Source organism: Coregonus lavaretus, assembly GCF_964263955.1.
Source record: "Coregonus lavaretus genome assembly, contig: HAP1_SCAFFOLD_3968, whole genome shotgun sequence".
NCBI lineage: Eukaryota > Metazoa > Chordata > Actinopteri > Salmoniformes > Salmonidae > Coregonus > Coregonus lavaretus.
In genome coordinates this window covers 48,508-55,850 of record NW_028156542.1, presented here as the reverse complement: position 1 = coordinate 55,850, position 7,343 = coordinate 48,508, and the positions used below count along the sequence as shown (strand labels likewise).

Below are 7,343 nucleotides of genomic sequence, written 5' to 3'. Positions count from 1 at the left end.
CATGGTCATAAGGGTCCCATCACAGCGGTGTCGTTTGCTCCAGACGGGAGGTACCTGGCCACCTACTCTAACGCGGACAGCCACATTTCCTTCTGGCAGGTCTGTACACACACACACACACACACACACACACACACCCCTAGAAGATAGCTGATATTGCATAGTGGAGGGAAGCATCAAGCTTTAATGGCCCCCAGTGAGAGGTAGTCTAGCCCTGCACCCCAGCCCGGCTGTCTCCTGTCCTGCCAGTGCACACACACATACCCCACCCCACCCCACCCCACCCCACCCCACCCCACCCCAGCCCAGCTGTCTCCTGTCCTGCCAGTGCACAGACACATACCCCACCCCAGCCCAGCCCGGCTGTCTCCTGTCCCCAGCCCAGCTGTCTCCTGTCCCCAGCCCGGCTGTCTCCTGTCCTGCCAGTGCACAGACATACCCCACCCCAGCCCGGCTGTCTCCTGTCCCCAGCCCGGCTGTCTCCTGTCCTGCCAGTGCACACACACATACCACACCCCAGCCCGGCTGTCTCCTGTCCTGCCAGTGCACAGACATACCACACCCCAGCCCCGCCCACCCCAGCCCGGCTGTCTCCTGTCCCCAGCCCGGCTGTCTCCTGTCCCCAGCCCGGCTGTCTCCTGTCCTGCCAGTGCACACACACATACCACACCCCAGCCCGGCTGTCTCCTGTCCCCAGCCCGGCTGTCTCCTGTCCTGCCAGTGCACAGACATACCACACCCCAGCCCGGCTGTCTCCTGTCCCCAGCCCGGCTGTCTCCTGTCCTGCCAGTGCACACACACATACCACACCCCAGCCCGGCTGTCTCCTGTCCCCAGCCCGGCTGTCTCCTGTCCTGCACCCCAGCCCAGCTGTCTCCTGTCCCCAGCCCGGCTGTCTCCTGTCCTGCCAGTGCACAGACATACCACACCCCAGCCCGGCTGTCTCCTGTCCCCAGCCCGGCTGTCTCCTGTCCTGCACCCCAGCCCAGCTGTCTCCTGTCCCCAGCCCGGCTGTCTCCTGTCCTGCCAGTGCACAGACATACCACACCCCAGCCCGGCTGTCTCCTGTCCCCAGCCCGGCTGTCTCCTGTCCTGCCAGTGCACACACATACCACACCCCAGCCCGGCTGTCTCCTGTCCCCAGCCCGGCTGTCTCCTGTCCTGTTCCCCAGCCCGGCTGTCTCCTGTCCCCAGCCCGGCTGTCTCCTGTCCTGCCAGTGCACACACATACCACACCCCAGCCCGGCTGTCTCCTGTCCTGTTCCCCAGCCCGGCTGTCTCCTGTCCCCAGCCCGGCTGTCTCCTGTCCCCAGCCCGGCTGTCTCCTGTCCCCAGCCCGGCTGTCTCCTGTCCCCAGCCCGGCTGTCTCCTGTCCCCAGCCCGGCTGTCTCCTGTCCTGCCAGTGCACACACATACCACACCCCAGCCCGGCTGTCTCCTGTCCTGTTCCCCAGCCCGGCTGTCTCCTGTCCCCAGCCCGGCTGTCTCCTGTCCCCAGCCCGGCTGTCTCCTGTCCTGCCAGTGCACACACATACCACACCCCAGCCCGGCTGTCTCCTGTCCTGCACCCCAGCCCGGCTGTCTCCTGTCCCCAGCCCGGCTGTCTCCTGTCCTGCACCCCAGCCCGGCTGTCTCCTGTCCTGCCAGTGCACACACATACCACACCCCAGCCCGGCTGTCTCCTGTCCTGCACCCCAGCCCGGCTGTCTCCTGTCCCCAGCCCGGCTGTCTCCTGTCCCCAGCCCGGCTGTCTCCTGTCCCCAGCCCGGCTGTCTCCTGTCCTGTTCCCCAGCCCGGCTGTCTCCTGTCCCCAGCCCAGCTGTCTCCTGTCCCCAGCCCGGCTGTCTCCTGTCCTGTTCCCCAGCCCGGCTGTCTCCTGTCCCCAGCCCGGCTGTCTCCTGTCCTGTTCCCCAGCCCGGCTGTCTCCTGTCCTGTTCCCCAGCCCGGCTGTCTCCTGTCCCCAGCCCGGCTGTCTCCTGTCCCCAGCCCAGCTGTCTCCTGTCCCCAGCCCGGCTGTCTCCTGTCCTGTTCCCCAGCCCGGCTGTCTCCTGTCCCCAGCCCGGCTGTCTCCTGTTCCCAGCAGCAGAGGAGAGGAGGGACTGTAAAAGCCCTGACGCTGCCGAGTGTCTGCCCCCTATCACTAATGACATTACTGTAAATGTAAACCACAGGTCCCTGCCTGGCTTCCTGCGGGACGCACGGCTAGTCGGGCTACATTGGTAATGAGCTCGGAGATGGTGTGCTGCTCTCCTAGACACGCTGCCGGCCTGGGGTCTAGGTCTGGGGCCGACTGACGTCCTCTCCTCCCCTCTCCTCTCAGCGACGCTCCGTGGTTGGGTGTCTGTCTGTGCTGCACTGAGGGAGGGATAGGGTTGCTCCAGTCTTAACTCTCAGCCCCTCTCAACACCAGCTCAAGTTCACAACATTTCTTCACATTTGGATCAATGCCTTTTCCGTTTTTCCCACAAACCAAACTGCACTCTGGGCTGTGGGGTGGGGGGTTTAAAGGGGTTTCTAGTAGTCATGATATGTGGACTACATGTAAGTCCTGGAACAAGTTATCATGCTATGTGGACTACATGTAAGTCCTGGAACAAGTTATCATGCTATGTGGACTACATGTAAGTCCTGGAACAAGTTATCATGCTATGTGGACTACATGTAAGTCCTGGAACAAGTTGTCATGCTATGTGGACTACATGTAAGTCCTGGAACAAGTTATCATGCTATGTGGACTACATGTAAGTCCTGGAACAAGTTATCATGCTATGTGGACTACATGTAAGTCCTAGAATAGGTAGTAGTTCATGTCTTAGTATGATTTTATGTTGTACTGAAATATAGCTACATCTACTCAGTCTCAACCATAACCCCTCCTGTCCTCCCTGCTGCGTTCTGGTGGGGAGTGAGCCAGCAGCCATAAGGTGCTGACATCAGTATCCTAGAGACAGTCTCCTGCCGTTTTGCTCTTCAGACCCCTAAAATCCTCCAGGGCCTCAAACCTGGGCTGATCAAGTAAAAAGAGGAATTATGTTCTCTCCAAGAAAATAATTATTTCTTTCTTTCTTTCTTTCTTTCTTTCTTTCTTTCTTTCTTTCTTTTTGTTCTTCCTTCCTCTCTCCAGATGAATACGTCTCTGCTGGGCAGTATTGGCATGCTGAACTCTACCCCCCAGCTGAAGTGTATCAAGACCTACCAGGTCCCCCCAGTGCAGCCTGCCTCTCCTGGCTCTCAGAACGCCCTGAAGCTGGCCCGCCTTATCTGGACCTCCAACCGAAACGTCATCCTCATGGCCCACGACGGCAAGGAGCACCGCTTCATGGTCTGATGGGGTCAGGAGTTCGAGGTCACTGGGGTTAGAGGTTAAACGGTCACCACCAGGGGGTCAACTAACTAACCACACCCAGGAAGCGATCGAGAGGAAAAGGCTGTGCATCTATCGTTTACATTGGTTACTATTACAACTATTTAATTGTCCAGTTGTTTACAATTCCTCCACTCCCTTTTTAACAAATTGTTGTTTTTCCTCTCCTCCCCGGACGTTTCCTTTCCTCTGTTATTTAAAGTGAAACACCACTAGTGTTGTTGTCTGGTCTGTCTTGGTCTTTTCAAAGCCCTTGGTGTGATGATTCGGCCTCTAGATGTACACTTTACACCTTAACAAATAGTCGTCTGTGTGTGATAGAGAGGGCAGGTGTGGACCTGCACTGAGAGGTGTGAAAGGTGTGTGTGTGGGTTATGCTTTTATCTTCTAAACTGCACCAAGCATCTCAGCCCATGTGTTAAATAGGATAACCCTGCTCACCGCTACGTCAACTGATGATGCACACCTTTAATCATGAACCCTTTACCAAGCCATTCTCCCTACCCTCCCAAATGTTCATATTAAACCCCAAAGAGGGAAGATGTGTTCAAAATATATCACTGTTAGTTCCAAGAGGGAGATCATATCATATGAAGAATATCACTATAAATGCTTTATTATTGTAGCTGGTTGTTACCCTATACTACGTACATATGTTTATCTGTCTGCTGTTTATTTTCTGTTGGATACTGTGTAGAACAGTGTGTTAGGCACTAAGATACTGTTATTAATATATATACTAGGTTCTGAGAGTATATACAGATACTAGGTTCTGAGAGTATATACAGATACTAGGTTCTGAGAGTATATACAGATACTAGGTTCTGAGAGTATATGCAGATACTAGGTTCTGAGAGTATATACAGATACTAGGTTCTGAGAGTATATACAGATACTAGGTTCTGAGAGTATATGCAGATACTAGGTTCTGGGAGTATATACAGATACTAGGTTCTGAGACTATATACAGATACTAGGTTCTGAGAGTATATACAGATACTAGGTTCTGAGAGTATATACAGATACTAGGTTCTGTGAGTATATACAGATGGATATATATGTAGAGAGACTTTACATTGACTATATATCTTTATTTCCCTGGAATGCAGATGCTATTATTGTCTTGCTTTAAACCCTCGTCTGGCAGCAGGCTACCAGTGTTGTTAGCGCCCCTGTGAGTTCCCTGCTCTGCTCTGCTCTGTTGCTGGCTGCGCTGCCTGCTCCGCTTCTCTCCGCTCCTGTGAAGTTCCTTTCATTAGCGGTGTAAAAGCTTCTAACGCCAGAGAACACCTGCAAGCCCAAGCGTGTCAAAGCTTTTCACAAGTTCTCTCCCCCAAAAGTAAATTTTTCCACAATCTTGTCAGACAGCTTTTGAAGGCCTTGACTTGACTTCCACCCAGTCAAGCAACCTTGCAAGATCTTAATCTCTTTCTCCTCTGCCCACTGTAATAGCTTCAGAAAATGTGTTTTTTGGCAGTTTCTCTGGGAACGAAAAAAAGACATTGAGATGGAGAGAGTGAGACAGTGAAAGAGGAAAGTACACGAGGCTAGAGGTAACTGGCAGGAGGATTTCATCTCAGCCTTGGATTTAGTTTTTCTTCCAGGCTTACGTTATGTTATGTAATTCTTTGAATGAGATTAATGTGACACCTTTAATATCAGCGGGTCTAACACACAACCTTGAGGAACTCCTTTGTATAATACTTCTGTATAAAACAGAGCTGATGCAGCTCTCCTGCACCGGAGCATTTGTCTGAGGTGTTGAAAGACTACTACACACACTGGGTGGCGCTGGTAACTAACCTGTCAAGAGTTTGTTTACATGGAGCAGCCGGTCATGGTGTGGGTGTTGGAGAGCAGGACCGCCTCTTTAGTTGAATTAGGGTAGGTCTCTATAGAGAAGGTTGTGAGGCTTCCTTCTCTCTCTCTCCCTCTCTCTCGCCCTCTCTCTCCCTCTCTCTCGCCCTCTCTCTCCTCCTCTCTCCCTCTCTCTCCCTCTCTCCCTCTCTCTCCCTCTCCCTCCCTCTCTCTCCCTCTTTCCCTCTCTCGCCCTCTCTCTCCCTCTCTCGCCCTCTCTCTTCCTCTCTCCTCCTCTCTCCCTCTCTCTTCCTCTCCTCCTCTCTCCCTCTCTCTCCCTCTCTCGCCCTCTCTCTCCCTCTCTCCTCCTCTCTCCCTCTCTCTTCCTCTCTCCTCCTCTCTCCCTCTCTCTCCTCCTCTCTCCCTCTCTCTCCCTCTCCCTCCCTCTCTCTCCCTCTCTCCCTTTCTCCCTACCTCCTTCCTCTTCCTCCCCTCCTTGCGTCACGGCCTGTCAGTCTCTGTCATTAGGCTGAACCACAGAGACAGACAGGCCCCAGCCCCAAGCTTAGCCCAAGCTTAGCCCCAGCCCCAAGCTTAGCCCAAGCTTAGCCCCAGCCCCAAGCTTAGCCCAAGCTTAGTCCCAGCCCCAAGCTTAGTCCCAGCTTAGCCCCAGCCCCAAGCTTAGCCCAAGCCCCAAGCTTAGCCCAAGCCCCAAGCTTAGCCCAAGCTTATTCCCAGCCCCAAGCTTATTCCCAGCCCCAAGCTTAGTCCCAGCCCCAAGCTTAGTCCCAGCCCCAAGATTAGCCCCAGCCCCAAGATTAGCCCCAGCCCCAAGCTTAGCCTCAGCAGCAGCAGTAGACCCAGCAGCAGTATACCAGGCAGGATACCTGCTGTCTGTCTGCCTGCTGCAGCAGCCTCATTTCCTTAACAGTAGGAGATCCAACCCTGCACCAAAACTATTCCCACCTGGTCCTGTGGCTATCAAGGAGCCTTCTGGATTCTGGCATGTCTTTGTGTTTCAGGTTGACTTGCGTGTTGAAGACCTGAGTGACATTTACCCTGACACAAAGATCTCTATGTTTTACATGATTTATTTGTTTTAATAGAGAGGACTGAATTATGTTTCTCCAATATAGATTTTAAAGCTGAAACTAAAGTTTGACACGTGAAGTTTATACAATGTCCTCCTCAGACTTGATGAAGGAATGTAGCTAGCTGTAGATTTCTGTTCCCTAAATGTCACACATTCTGTGAATTTCTCCCTGCTTGCATGAATGCTATTTTTACAATCCAATTCTTTATTTTTAATTAATGAATATATCTTTATCTCTTTTCATTATTCTGTATTACCAGACAGGATACTTCAGTTCTGCTATAGCTCACGATCAATCTAAACTGCAGAAAGGACCAATACAGGTCTACCCCACCTCTTTCCCTTTCTTTCCCTTTCTCTCTTCTTTGCATCTCTCTCTCTCACTCCCTCGCTCCGTGCTGAAACACAGAGTGGCGCTCCAGTGCGTACGTCGCTTTTAGTGTCCTATTGATCTGCCAGTGCTGCATATGGAGCTTCCCTTCTCTTGAATATAGAAACATAAAATGACTTCATTGTTTATTTGATAGGCTTAACATTATCTAGTGTGTTGCCAGTGAGATGGTGATGATGGTGGTGAGGATGATGGTGATGATGGTGGTGAGGATCTAGCTACCTACTGTCTGTATGTTGTAGCTGGGCTCTGAAGGTGCTCTGTGCTGTACCTGTGACTATCGTGTACTGCGTGTATATGTGCTTTCGATCGTTCACCTAATAATATATTATATTGATGAAGACGTACTGTAAAGTCTGTGTTTAAAAACTATCTATTGTGTTTGACTTCTGTGTTCAATAAAAATGATATGTCCAACAATGACTAGGCTTTGTGTGAATGACTCATGTTGAATGTTGTTTCATATTGATTCAGACCGGTATCTTGTATGATTACACAGAGCACACATAGAGATATATACAGTGCATCCCAAATGGCACCCTGTTCCCTATGGACTCTGGTCAAAAGTAGTGCACTATATAAGGGAATAAGGTGCCATATTAGATGCATCATGGTCTGGAGGAGTAGTCGATTTAAGAAGCTTGTTATATATCTGTGAATAGTTATCATCCTCTCAGAAGTGTAGATAGAGAGCTCCT

At 51.8% G+C, this 7,343-nt stretch overlaps 1 long non-coding RNA gene across 1 annotated transcript; it reads left to right on the top strand.

The window, feature by feature from the left end:
• Nucleotides 1-6: 6 nt before the first annotated feature.
• Nucleotides 7-7,068, top strand: LOC311126247. Its single transcript, XR_014612974.1, has 2 exons — nt 7-99; nt 3,125-7,068. It is a non-coding gene; the product is annotated as an uncharacterized lncRNA (long non-coding RNA).
• The last annotated feature ends 275 nt before the right edge of the window (nt 7,069-7,343 follow it).